This window comes from Spinacia oleracea, chromosome 1 (assembly GCF_020520425.1).
Source record: "Spinacia oleracea cultivar Varoflay chromosome 1, BTI_SOV_V1, whole genome shotgun sequence".
NCBI classification, from domain to species: domain Eukaryota; kingdom Viridiplantae; phylum Streptophyta; class Magnoliopsida; order Caryophyllales; family Amaranthaceae; genus Spinacia; species Spinacia oleracea.
In genome coordinates this window covers 54,060,915-54,075,838 of record NC_079487.1, presented here as the reverse complement: position 1 = coordinate 54,075,838, position 14,924 = coordinate 54,060,915, and positions in this window count along the sequence as shown.

Sequence of the window (14,924 nt, the reverse complement as noted above, 5' to 3'; positions counted from 1 at the left end):
AATAACACTACACAGATACCCAGATAAACCACTTTCAATTATTTTACGTGCTCTCAAAGTATGGACAATTTGAATCGTTGGTTTTCTTACTAACTTATGGAATGAAACTCTATCTCCATCTGGCGTTATAAGGGTCACACTCTGCCTCGAACAATTTAGGTTAGCTTCATACTTAGTCAACCAATTCATTCCCAAGATTACATCAAATTCAGATAGGTCAAAAGCTATTAGGTCTGCTCGAAACTCAACTTTCTCTATTACAATAGGGCAATCCTTATACATGGTTCTACATTTCACAATTTCTCCACTAGGAAGGGAAACACTCATAGCATGAAAGTCACAACATGGTTTCAAATTTAAATATTTTGCAAACAATGGAGAAATAAAGGAATGTGAAGCTCCAGAATCAAAAAGAACATGGGCTGCTAAAGAATGGATAGAGAAGGTACCGGTGATAACATTATCATTCTCATCTGCCTCATCCTGTCTCATCACAAAAACTCTTCCAGCTGGCGGTGGTCGGGGTGGGTTGCGGCTTGAACCACCTGTGTTGTTATTGTTCCGACCACGATCGTTGTTAGTTGAAACTGGTCCTCTCGTGGTTGGGGTTACCTGCTTCAGACAATCTCTGATGTAATGATCATGGCTCCCACATCGAAAATAAGTGTTCGATCCTACACGGCATTCACTCTCGATGTGGCCTCTTCTCCCACACTTGGCACATTCTTGTGCCCTATTATTCTGGTTTCCACGATAACCTTGTCCTTTGTTTCCAACATCGTTCCTCCTTTGGTTTCCCTGATAGCCTTGGTTAGGCTTCTTTGCTCCTCCTTGACTTTGGTTTTCATTTCTCCTTTTATACCCAACATTCTTCGCTTCTCGAAGCAGTACCACTCGCTCTACATTAGCTGCAATATCAACCATATCCTGGTATGAAGTAAACCTAGAGTGGACAACCTATCCTGGTACTTAAGGTGCAGACCTCGCTCGAAACGGTTCATCCTGGACTGCTCTGTCGACACCAAGTCTGGTGCAAACCTTGACAACTCCATAAACTTATTTGTGTATTTCAACATGCTCATTGTTCCTTGTTGCAAGTGTAGAAATTCATCTTCTTTTTGTTTCCTCAAGGATGGTGGATAAAACTTGTCTCTCATTAACTTCTGTAGTTCGTTCCAACCAAATCCAGGCCCATTCTTTCGTTCCTTGTTAACTTTCCACCATAATCCTGCTTGACCCGTCAAGTAAAACACTGCGAAATCAACTCTCCATTTCTCAGGGCATTGCAGGGTTTCCAACAACTGATCAATGCGACTTATCCAATCCTCGAACTCAACTGGATCGGGCTTGCCATCATAGGATGGTGGGTTGAGTGACGAAAAGTTCTTGAACATCGTTGCGCTCTCGTTCCCACTAACATCTTTCTTTTTCCGAGAATCATGGACTAATTCGGCCAACATTGCACTCACATTTTCCAATCGTTCCATCCTTTCCTCATGGCCATTAACATGGACATACTCCTCGTGAGTAATGTCGTTATCATCGTGAACATGATGCTCGTTGCGAGCTCCGTTGGTAACATCGTTGATAGCATCAATGGTCGACATTCTGCATTACATATCTTATCAGATTGAAGCGAAATAATAATATAAAATAAACCCTTTGATCCCGTTCTTACACTCACACTCATATTCATTTTAACTTAGCAGGATTTTAGAAAATTCTTTTTAACTCATTCCTTAAAATTCTTTATTTAAAGCCTAATTAATTCTATTCGTGCGAAAACCCGTAAGGTTTAGCACTTATGGTCCAGAACCTTTGCTCTGATACCAAACTGTAACGCCCCGACCTCTAATTCAATAATTAAAGCATAATTAGCAGCGGAATTAACCTAATTGGTCGGGACATTACCTGCCGTAACTTCCCTTTTTTGAAATTACAAGGCAAACATCAATCATAAGCCATTAAATAATCCAAAATATATATATAATAATCCTTTATATTATCTAAATAAAAGTGCATAACTTACTAAAAGTCTTTAATTAAAACTATTAAACTATTAAAACTGTAAGCATAAACTAGGTGGATAATATTAAATTGAAATTCCTCGCCGCTACTCGTGTCCATCGTCCCCATCAGTACCTAAAACAGAAAACAAAAACGGTGAGCCGAAGACTCAGTAACGAACTATTCTAGCGGCGTAAATTCATTTCAATTCATTTTATTTAATAACACAGGGAGAATAGAATAGGTAAAACATTTAATGAAACATCGTATTTAATTCATTCATAAACTTTGCAATTTAACATGCTAGTTGTCGGCAAGTACGAATCGTGACGGAATTCTCCACTGGGCCTGGGCCCATAAGAGCTTGGGCTCATCATCATAATATGGGCCTGGGCCCTGAGCCTGGGCTCATAAACCATGGGAGCCTGGGCTCGTGATCCATGGGTGGACAGGTGTCTGTGGTGCATGCATGACCGGTAGATAGGAAGATGGTAGTTTATATACCGCCAGACAAACTATGTCTTTCACTTTCATTTATCATGTTTTATGTATTTTTACTAAGCCTTGGCTTGTATTTCAGTTGAAACAACATAACTCTTTTTAGATCATAAAACATCATTTTGATCCTGGGATCAATAAACATATCATTTCTTTCAAAGCATTGCATAAACATAATTTTATGAGAAAACTCAATCAAATCATATTATAATAAACAATTCAAACAAATCATATTTCATCCCACAATCCATAAAACACATCAAAACATTTAATTCATAAATTCAATCATAACGTCATAATTTCATAAATCATATTTATAAGGGGATTGCGGGTACTAGCAATAGCCGTTACCTCACTTCCACGACTTTGCTAAGGATTTTCGTTGGTTCGTTCGTCCTGAGCTCAGAGTCCAATTTCTTTCAAAATAATAAATAATTGAATTAGTACCAAAATGATAAATAATTTAACTTAATAATTTCGAAACTTTATAATTAACCAATTTTCTAATAATAATGTTAAAAAATATATATAATTTCATAGTTTTAATGAAAATATAATTAAACGCCAATTTTAGTGAAGCATATAATTAATTGAAATTTCAATCGAAATATATATATTTTCCTTAATTAATTTACACGAAAATCTTATTTAAATTTTGTCCTTGATAAATCCATTTAGTAACTTATTTTAGTTAAATCGATAATTGTAGACACCTACTTTTGTCCCCATTCCCGCAAGGGAAAGGTTCGATGATGAAAGCATAAAAGCTCCACTTGACAACGCATCTCCTATAAAATAAACGAATCTCGATTCCCTATTTCATTTCACCCGAAACCTGCTATTTATGGAAACCTGCTAAAAATAGTAACTGCCGTAAAAGGTAGCGTCTAAAAGTGGAAAATCATAAAAGATATAAACCTGTCAGAATTAGGTGTTGCACTCCAACATAAATCCTAAATGAGATAGAAAACCGCGAGAATCGTTCCTAATAGGATTCGGAAATAAGAGTTACGTATTAATTAAAATCCTAACGAACCTAGAGTTCGTAACGGGCCCAGACGCATTCCGTCATGAAATTGATACGCGCTAAAAGACTCGAATTAATCTCAAACTCTACGGATTTCAGGAATCCGAATCTGACAAAGAAGTCGGCCTAGACATCACTTTCAACGCCCAGAGCTGGGCGCCGAAATCTTTGACGCCCAGCCCTGGGCGCTGAAATTACATGGATCTCTATTTTCAACGCCCAGCCCTGGGCGCCGAAATCTTTGACGCCCAGAGCTGGGCGCCGAAATTACCTGGGACGTGTTTTTTTCCTAATTCTTTATGGATTAGAACTGTGCAATTCTATCTTTCCACGAACTCTTCCCTATAAATAGGCCCCTAGTTTCGACGTGAAACAACACAACAACACATAATATATTCTGAGTATTGACTCTAAACCCCTTAGCCTAAGCCTCTCGCTGCGAAACTGTTCACGCGTTCTGTCGCAATCGATCCATAAATCGAACAGAACGTATCCTGTCCCATAATCGAGATTCGTTAAATAAAAAGGAGAAATAGCAAAGTCAAAGTGGTTAGTTTTCTGAGAACCCTGACGCACCTCTCAAGGGTGCGTCGTAATGTGTCCCTTTTCGATGATTTAACTGCTTTTCTCGCCCTTTTTATGAACTGTTAAACTAACCTAATATGATTGTTCTATCACGCCTAACAAATATAATATTTTGAGAAATCGGATTATCATGCTAGGTCCCTTAATGTTATTTAAATCAGATAATCACGATCGAATTAGTATTATATGCTGCATATTGCTAAAATCAATTCAGATTAGTTTAATAGTTAACGCATGTCCCTTCAATTATTTATGCTGAGCTAGTAAGGATATCCTGCCTCTGGAGTTATCGACGAGCGAATTACTCCTCTCGGTAGTTACAGTCCCCAGAACCCTCAATCTCTACCTTGCGGGTGTATATTGAGAGATCCCCACACCAGGGATCACAAGGGAACCTACGGCCGTCGTGGTCAAACATAATTGCACTCCCTTTATGTCACGATAACCGGGTTTTGTCAGTTTTTCTCATTGTCGTTAAAAACTGAATGGCGACTCCTATATTACTAGTCAATTGGGTGTATACTCACAGGAAATCCAATTACACTTGATTGAATAAAAAGAATCGTCACACCCACGAGGGACAGGTCACGCATTAGCCTCGCGCTTTTTCGACCCCCTCACAGTGGCGACTCCACTGGGGATAGTGAAGGAAATACTCGTGCTTGTAGGTAATCAAAATAGCCGAAGGGTGAAACGATCCTACCCCGCGTTTATTTCCCCATCAAGTTGGGACGACCTAAAAATCAGCATATTAATGTGAACGGGCAGAACCGCATAACGAATCTCGGCTCCCTCGGGAGTTGGGACTAAGGATACCTTTTTTCGCCAATAGGGGGGTGCATACGCCGCGCATGTTTCCCACTCGGTACTTGTGCAGGTAGTACACCTATCCCGAACCCAATCGCTCGCCCATTAGGTCCCTCTCGCCTGCATGCCCCCTTGGCTTGCACTTGCGGGTTGGCCTCTTGAGCGAAATTCGTCTGTTGAAGACACTACCCCGACCGGGGCATGTGTTGGATCTACGATAGAAGCGGTACCAAGCCAGGCGCAAATAAACTACCCATAGAAGCCTATCATAAACTACGTGACATATTTAATTTTCAAATCCATGTTTGTAATGTAGTTATGTGTAGCGAACTATGTGACTATGTTATGATTGTGCGTACGAATAATGCTAGACAAATAATGCTAGAAAACCAACGACCTTAAAAATTGCCCAAACATTCATGAACCGATTGGCCAAAGAGTTATACCAAAATACGTGTTCCGCAAGCCCGAACGATCGCCACAAAAATAAAGCGACGCTCGGGATGGCCTGTAACGAATCCCACAAACGCTGCACAACGCGTAAGGACGTTATTAGGCAAGCACGCAAAATCGAAGTCGCATAAACAAAAAATATACGCAAACAGAAATCAAGCACCAGCCAGGGACGCATTTTCAGCGCCCCTGGCTGGGCGCCTATATTTCCAACGCCCACTGCTGGGCGCTGAAGTTGCTCCCTGGCCTTTTGGTCAGGCACAGCAGCCTCGGTGCCCGCGCATGAAAAAATATACGTAGCAAAAAAAAAACTTTTCGAAAAAAATTGCTGCGAGGGCGTATGAAGAGGCACTCGATTCTAAAAAGCGACTTGTAAAAAATAAAATAACTCTTTGTGTCGTTGTTAGGCCTCCTACGACGACAATGCTCGGCACCAAAAACCGAGCATACTAATTAAACGACCTTGAATGTCACATGGGCAAAGTATTCAAAAAATAATGTTCAAATGAAGTCTTCAAGAAAAGATAAATGTTCAAATAGAAAATGAATAAACCCGAGTCTAGACTAGACTATGCCAAAGTACAGTCTAAATCCTAAGTCTTAGTTGTCTTATCCATAGAATCGGTCCTAATACTTGGTGTCGTTCTGCGAGTTAAAAGGTTAAACCATATTGAGTCTCCCTTCCTAACATTTAAATCAACAAGCACCCCTATGTAATTGTCATCCCTTGCTAAGAGTCTACGGCCTCAATACTCTCTCACCAATAAAAAGAATATATTATAGTATTTGCAAAATGGAAACGGTCACGTTCTGAAAATCATTCCCCCATAGTCGCACAACCCCCAAAGTGAACCTAAGGTGTCAACACCATTAGCAAAGAAAAAATTAATGGCCTCAAGGCTTATAATCACAATGGGTCACGACTATCATAGTCCTCTCGAGTCACTCGCTCCTTGAAATACTACTAAGTACGGACTAAAAGGTTTTCCATGAATGCAACATGACCAACCATGAAAATACCCAAATCGGCATACCAATAGGGCTACCATTGGGGTAAAGCAATACACACTAAGAGGGAAGCCGCACTAATGATTCTAGTCTTGCAAAAATAAAAATTTGATCTCCCCAATTAACTACCTTGCCAACATTAAACAAAATGGCGCATGACAAATGAACACCCAAGGGTTAAAATCTAAAGTGTCAACCAACGAAAGTTATGGTCCAATTAGCCTAAGTCTGAGAGTTGCTTGGTCAAGTATTATAGGCTTACGCCACGTCATTATTTTGAGTCTAGGCCACCTCCTTGTATTCATACACGGGTTATAATCAGAAAGATTAATGAAAGTTTGAGTCTAAATCACAACTTCCAATTAAATCCCGTAAAACCGGAGTCTGAAAAGAAGCAAAAATTATTTTCTATGTAATTCTTCGTTAAATTTCAACAAGGTGAAAACAACATTTTGAATCAACGCTATTTGCACATTTTAAGAAACGACTAAATACGCTTGCAAAGTAAGACAATTTAAAAGGTCCACCCCAGACCTACTAAAATTAAAGGTCCACTACAGACCTACCAAACGAGGCTCACTCAGTCTCGCCTCGTGACTCAAAGACCACAACCATCTACCTTTTAGCCCAAATTAAAAATTGAAGAATTTATGTTGGGGAGGAATCCCAAGAAAGAACAAATAGAAAGAGAAAAGGGAGAGCGAAAAGAGCAAGCCAGGAATACTTATCCCGTAGTGCAACATTTACCTAAGTAAACGAAGAAAAGAATTGAGTCAACCAATCCAAATCATAAAATTCTACGATGTCTACCATTTCCAATCCTTATGCTCTGAGACGCCTTCGCTCTGGGGTCCCTGTTCAGCTCATTTTAACCTATCCATGTTCTCATTTCCATGACCTAAGAAACCATTACCTCGACTCTTGTTCTTGAACTCGTTGTCAACCGCAAACCACGCACGGCCATTGACACGTGCGTCATACCCCTTATTTCCAAAACCTGCTCTTATACCACCATTAGCATAATGACCATATCACTTGTGTGGATACATCCTGTTGATATACCCTTGAGCCGCCCCCATGCTGCTCATTGGCCTTGGTTGATGTAAACTCGTGACACTAGCACGAAGCTGTAAATTGTGAGCCCTAGCAGATATAATCCTCATGCTTGATCAACACCTATACAAATTCTCCTATCTCATTCAACCCATCTTTCAAGCCGTCTTGAGTCACAAACAAAAAAAGGAAACAAATGAAAAGTGCAAAAAAAAAAAAAAAAATGTGAATAATAAAAAAGGAAACTTTGCAAAAGCGCCTCTAAAGTTAGTCTAAAAAGAGAAACAAAGAAGCATTTAGCGCACCAAAAAATATCCGCCCAGAAACCATTTTCAGCGCCCAGAGCTGGGCGCTGAAATCTTTAGCGCCCAAGCCTGGGCGCCGAATCTCTCTGCTTGCTGAAAAATTTGTCCACAAGTGCTCGTCATTTTATCCGCACATGCACGGAAAAATAACGAACACTTGGAGGGGTACAACACGTATTCAGGTATACGTACCAAAAAAAAGCACATGAAAAGAAAATACATGTACTCAAAAATATAAAACAAATTTTTTGGCTTACGGCAAGGTAGCAGATTTAAATAATAATAAACTTCACTTATTCTACCGTTTCAAATAATATGTTTCCACCTCAGAACATACTTGTTTAAAATCGGCATTCTATGAAACCATTTTCTAGGCTAAGAACTACGCAAGACCTGATTCCAAATTAAATCTATTTAAGGCGGATACGTAGGCAATCCATGATTCGGTCCAACCAATTTGCAAAAATATTTAAGCCTATAGAAAAACAAGAATAAAGAATAGAAGTCCCTTATTGAAATTTAATTACTTGCAATCCAAGCCGAAAGAAAAATTTAAGTCAAAGGAAGAATCCAATTCATCAAAATGCCGAAATTAATGAGCACACATCGAAAAATAAGGGCACGTACCCTTGCCAAAAGGAGCTCTCACACTCCTAGGCACTTAGCCAAGACTCAAAAATCGCTTTGCCTCAATTGAATGGGGGCTAGCGCAAGCGTCCATGACCTCTAAAGTACTCGACTTGACCCTCCCTAAAAGCAAACTAACTCACTTAAAGACTTTCTTTCACCACTAGACATAGTCGTTCGCTTAAAGACTTTCTTTCACCACTAGACACAGTCATGATCGCCAACAAATAGTAAGGGCAGTAAGCTTGCAATAAAGAGGATTGTTCTACGGCATCGCCCCATCGTTCCTCCGAACTCAGGGTATCCGTTCGTGGTAATTCAAATGCTTGCTAATCTCCTTTGAAAAAAAAAAAATCAGACATTGTCAATAGGACTTGGCACTTAACCAAGGCTCACCCTACTCAGACATATGACACGGGCATCTAAAATCGAAATCTAAAAGCATCATTAATGGGAAGACATAATAGCGATTGGGGGCTAAAAATTGAAATGAAAGAGCTAGGGAAAAAACTAAGTATACCTTGACCTTTTATGCAGACATACACCAAGTAAATCTAAGTCAATTTGAAAACGGTTTATATTCCCGCCATTCTGGAAAAGACGGCCCTAAAAGCCTAAAGCATATGCCAAACAGGCACAAGTAATATCTTGGCGCCTGCACCCTGGCTTCCAGCAAATCCTTAGACAGCATTCCAAAAATCATAACAGTATTTTGATTCACTCATGTAATCCTGTACGAACCCTTCTATAAGTCAACCTACTTAGGACACCTCGGATTGTACACAGTAGGACTCGGATTTTAAATGATTTTCAAATGATTTTTAAAAGACTTCTTCGAACCTAATAAAGTGTCGTTGGTTTAAGCTTAGTGTGGGTCCATCTCAACGTTGCAAGTGAGTCAAAAGGATATTTTAAATATGATTATGGGTAAAGAAAGGCACCTAGCTTTTAGTCAAGGCACACTTCAACATGTGACTACCTTGACCATGGCAATGTCGCACAATACGACATTTACAAGAGAAGCCGCAAAACCACTACTCGAACAGACCTCGCACTAAACGAGTTTGGTTCAAACTATTCATGATCCGTGTCACCGTGAATGCATAAAAATGTATGCAAAGCATTATAGCACCAAGCCAATCCCGTAGCTACAATTGGAGGCTTGAGAAAAACACTCTAAAAATGCTCGAAATGACGATTTTATCGCAAATTCTCGACGCTAATGCTATACATACATCATAGGGGCACAATCCTAAGCTTTAATCATGTAAAACGAACCTTAGAATGGCTGCAACCCCTCCCAAATTCTAAGCATTACTTAGAGTATATAAAGACGCCCCACTAACAAGGGTAACTGAAAATCGCGAGTCACCAAAACTCCGATCAAACCAATGCACATAACGCTCGCCCTATAAAGCGCCCGTTACACAGTCTACATCGTTCCAAAGAAAAAGCGAAAGAAAAAAAAGAGAATAAGAAAAAACTGTCAAAATTCTGCCCAGAAATCATTTTCAACGCCCAGAGTTGGGCGCCGATATCTTTAACGCCCCAGCCTGGGCGCTGAATCTTTCTGCTAGCCGAGTTTTGCCCAGATACAAAAATTGAAGGAAATAATGCCCTTGGTCCAAGTATGCATTCAATGTTAAGTCTAATAAATGCGGTTCAGTATTAATTAACAAGTTAATAATTCAGTGAGATCAAGTGAGCTGAATGCCTAGCTAGAGTCCGCTTCAGTTCAAGTGGAATTAATGATATTAATCCACAGCTTACTCTTGACTGAACCCGTAGGGTCACACAAATAGTACGTAAACAGATCAAGTATTTAATGGCATTAAATACTCCATCTATGGATATTCGGAATCGGCGGATCTTGGTTTCAGTGGGAGCTGAGATCGTCACAGGCAAGAAATGAATACTCCGGAAACGATGATATTGCCGGAAACGGAAATATAAATATTATCCAAGTCGTAGATGTTGCCGGAAACGGAAACATGGTACGTATCGGAAAATATTATCAGAAAAGGAAATATTGCCGGAATCGGAAATAGTGCCGGAAACGGAAATGTTGTCAGAATCGGAAATATTATCGGAATCGGAAAATAATTCCGGAAACGGAAATATTAAATATTTGTTCGAAACGGAAATTGATTCCGGAATCGGAAATATTGAATATTGTTCGTATCTGAAATGAATTCCGGAATCGGGAAATTAATCGGAAGCGTATCGTACGAATTAGCATCGGACGAGGCCTGCCAGACGAAGGCCCAGCACGAAGCCGAGCCATCGCCCAGCAAGCCAGCGCGCCACAAACGCACCAGCCAAGGCTGCGCCAGGCCCACCGCAATGCAGGCCCAGCGCGCGCCAAGGCTGCGGCAGCGTATGGGCTTGCGGCAGTGGGCTGCGAGCTAGCAGGCTGCGCGCGCGCGCGCATGGCGCCCCTCGTGGGCTGCTGTGCGTGCGTGTGTGTTTGTGTGCTACTCGAATCCTAAAGCTACCGGGATTTGTCATATGATTAAATCTAATCCTAAAAGATTTAGTTTATTTAATTAGAGTCCTAGTAGGATTATAATTAAATAAATTAGTATCCTAATAGGATTCCAAATCCTTTTCCATAACTCTATAAATAGGTGCCTAGGGTCACATATTTACATCGAGCATTCAAGTATTCAAAGTGAGTTTTTGAGAGCAAAATTCAATTACACAATTGCCTATAAAGTGCCGAAAATAATAGTACCTTAAGGGCGATTCTAGTTGGTCAATCTTAAGGCGGATCCGGACGTGCTGTGGACTATCTACGGAGGGACGACACTTGGAGTCCTAAAGACTTGTTCTTGTTCGGTTCGGGCGCAGCTAGGGAAGGCACGCAACAAAGAGTATGCATCTAAACTATGCTAAATGATTATGTGTAAATAATATGTTTTCCTGACTTTATGGTTTTTCCGCATGATTTATGAATTGTCATATGTATCATAACCTAACAGTGGTATCACGAGCCTCTTATTATTTTCATAATCTAAATTGCATGAACATGGTTAAATATTACAAATTTGCAAGAATTAAAAGGGGTGATTAATTTTCGTAATTGTTAATTAATTGCAAATTGCGTTTATTTAATTATACGTACGCAATTTTTGGCAGTTTCTTCGTTACTCAACCAAATCGAGTGATTTTTGTGTCAATTCCGCATGTAAAAGGCATTCTAAAATTTTGACAAAAAAATTTTTTTCGGCCGAACCCAGAATTCTCAAATTCGAAGCCTAACTATGACTTTTCGGAGGTTTTAGTTTTTCGAATGCAAAATTTCGTAAATTTAAGATGTTAAATTAAATATTTGTGATTCTTGTTGAAAAATCTTGAATTTTTGATTGACCTACTGTATATGTTTAACAAGTTTGAATGCCTAGCCTTGTTAATTATGCAATCTAATTTGTAATTATGATTAATTTGTTGAAAATTAGAATAATTTAGAATTAATTTGATTTTCATAATTAATTATAATTTAATTAGATACCTATGATTAAAAACCACCATAAAAATTGTAAATTTATGATAAATTTTAAATTTTTATGACCTAGACTTGAATCCATGTTAATCGGAAATCAATTGAATAATAAATTTTCGATTTTTCGCCCTAAAATTATGAAATTAATATTATTTATTAATTTGTCATTAATTTTAAATATAAATTTTTTAAATTTTATGCGATTCGCTCATATAACTTGCACGCACAAAGCAATGGACGCTACGTGTTACCCTTAAGGGGTGTTGTATAGTGCGGGCATGTGACGACGAGCAAGGGAGCTCGTTGCCCATGCGGCACGAATGCAATGAGCAAGGCCATGGTGCACGAGCACAAGGCAGCAGCCATGCCTTGTGTCGTGGGCTATGAGCAATGGACGAATGGGCGAGGGCGAAAGCAAGGCACAGCAGTCGTGTGTGGGCAGCAAGCGAGCTGCGCCACAACGCGCACTGCCTCGCGCAAAGCGTGCGGAATCTCGCGCGCAGCGAGCGCAAGCTCGCGTGCCACGAGTGCTACGCCCAGCGTCGATGCCTCGCGCAGCGAGCAATGGCCCGCACAAAGCGAGCGCTGGCAAGCGCGAGCAGCGAGCGCTGGCTCGCATAAAGCGAGCGCTGGCGAGCGAACGCAGCGAGCAATGGCTCGCGTGCATCGAGTGCTGGCGCGCGCAGGGAGCACCAGCTCGCGTGATGTGTTGCGAAGGAGAGCAGCAGCAGCGATGCGACGCAGCGCATGGGCTGCGCGCACATGGCCAGCGATGGCTGTGTGCGTGTGGCCCATGGGCGTACGTTGCGTGGGGTTGTTGCGTTGCGATTATATCGTTTTGAAATTTTAATTTGAAATTTTCAGTTTACGTAATTTTAATTAATTTTAAAATTAATAATTTAAATTATTTTCTTGGATTTTAATTTTGAATATTGTAATTATAATAAATTTTATTTATTCTAATTATTTTACTAAAATTAAAATCTTGAATTAATTTAAATACGACTGAAATTAAATTAAACTTTTTGGATTCAATAATAAATTTATATGAGCTTTAAATTTTAATTAAATTTGTATGTTTCCGGTTAGACTAGAAATACATTTTTATGTTTAAAATTAGTAAAGCATATGAATTTATTGGTTTAAGTGGGAGCCCTTTTAGTCATAAACTCTTGATTAGGTCTACAAATCCTTAAGGTTAAAACAACTTGATTAGAATTAATAAGGACTGAATAATTGGTAGATTATTGGTGCCCTTGATTAATTGCTGCAAATGTTTACGTGATACATAATGTGTTTTACTAACCAGCTATGTGGGCCATTCATGATAATGAATGGGTGAATGGTATATATTGTATATGTACTGTTTTGCAGGTTATGAAGTGACTAGTATGGCCCAAATAGGATAGAAAATATGGTCTGCGTACCATTAATTTGAATGTAATTGGCCTAAAGTACCAAAGTTGTTTTTCAATTCAAATATGGTCTGCGTACCATCAAATAGTTGTAATTAGTTTTAATTTATAGCTTATCCTATTTGAAGAAAATGGTGCCTCCCACGGGGATTTTCAAGACGGACTTTGAAGTTAAAGCTTCAAGATGAAGTCGAGCCATACTAGATCACATTTATCTTATGCATGTTTTAAGTTATTTATTGCTTTTAAATATGTCTTAAAATGCATGAGATCAAAAGCTTGATTATGTTGCATGATTAAAGATTTTAGTTCACTTAAAATCTAACCAACATAGTAAGAGCCTTAAGTTCCAAACTTAAAAAAAATTGAGTTAAAAGGTGCCATGCCAAAATATACACTTGCTTGGATATCCTTTACATCAATCTAGTAATAGTTTTCGCTCAGCGAGGTGTTACTTATTGGTCCTAAAGGGGCAAGGTACACAAATAATTGTGAGTACATGTTAGTTTTGGTGAAACTCAACGATATAAGTAAGGAGTCCTTTTATGTCGTGGCAAAATTGATAGGTTTACCTAATAAGTTCTTAGACGTACCTATCAACCAAGAATAGTTTCTAGACTATTAGCAAAAGGCTTTTGCTTACCTAAGATGTTTTAGGATTAAGTCGACAAACTGTGCTTAGTTCTTCAATGATTTTAGGATCTTGGAATCATTTTATTCACACCTGCCGAAACACATAACTTGAATAAAATGCTTAATAAACATTGAATTATGCATGTATGCTAGAATTTAAGTTTATTAAGAGAAACTGTGAATGGTTATTTATTTGTTTATTCTTTTCAATTGTAGTTTTAAATATGGCAAACAACAATTCATTCAACATTCGATCAATTCTCGAAAAGGAGAAGTTGAACGGGAAGAACTTCCTTGACTGGCAAAGGAACTTGCAAATAGTTCTTATGCAGGAAGAAAAGGAGTATGTCCTGGAAGAGGCGATGCCCGAAGCCGCAGGCGACGGGGTCACTCAGGCAGCCCTCAATCGTTGGATTGATGCCAACAAGGATGTGAAATGTCTAATGCTCGCCACCATGAGTGCGGATCTACAGAAAACGTTCATCAACTCAGATGCTTTCACAATCATCAGTGAGTTGAAGAACATGTTCCAAGATCTGGCTCGAGTCGAAAGATTCGAGACTCATAGGCAAATTCTTGAGACCAAGCTTAAGAAAGGCGAGCCCGTAAGTCCACATGTTCTCAAAATGATTGGACTCATTGAGAATATGAGTCGCCTGGATCAGCAATTTTCTTAGGAAATGGCTTTAGACACCATCCTCCATTCTCTTCATAGCGGGTATGATCAGTTCAAACTGAACTACAGTATGAATAGTCTGGACAAAACGCTCACTGAGCTTCACGGTATGCTGAAGACCGCTGAAAAGACGCTCAAAAGTGATAAGCAGGATGTGCTTATGGTGCGTGGGGGCAAGTTCAAGAAATCTGGAAAGAAGAGGAATGCTAAGAAAGGTGGCAACAAGGCCAGCCCAACTAAGCAAACTGGCACCAAATCTGTAAAGAGGAAGGTCAGTCAACCCACTTCTGAATCCGAATGCTTCTACTGCAAGAAGAAGGGGCATTGG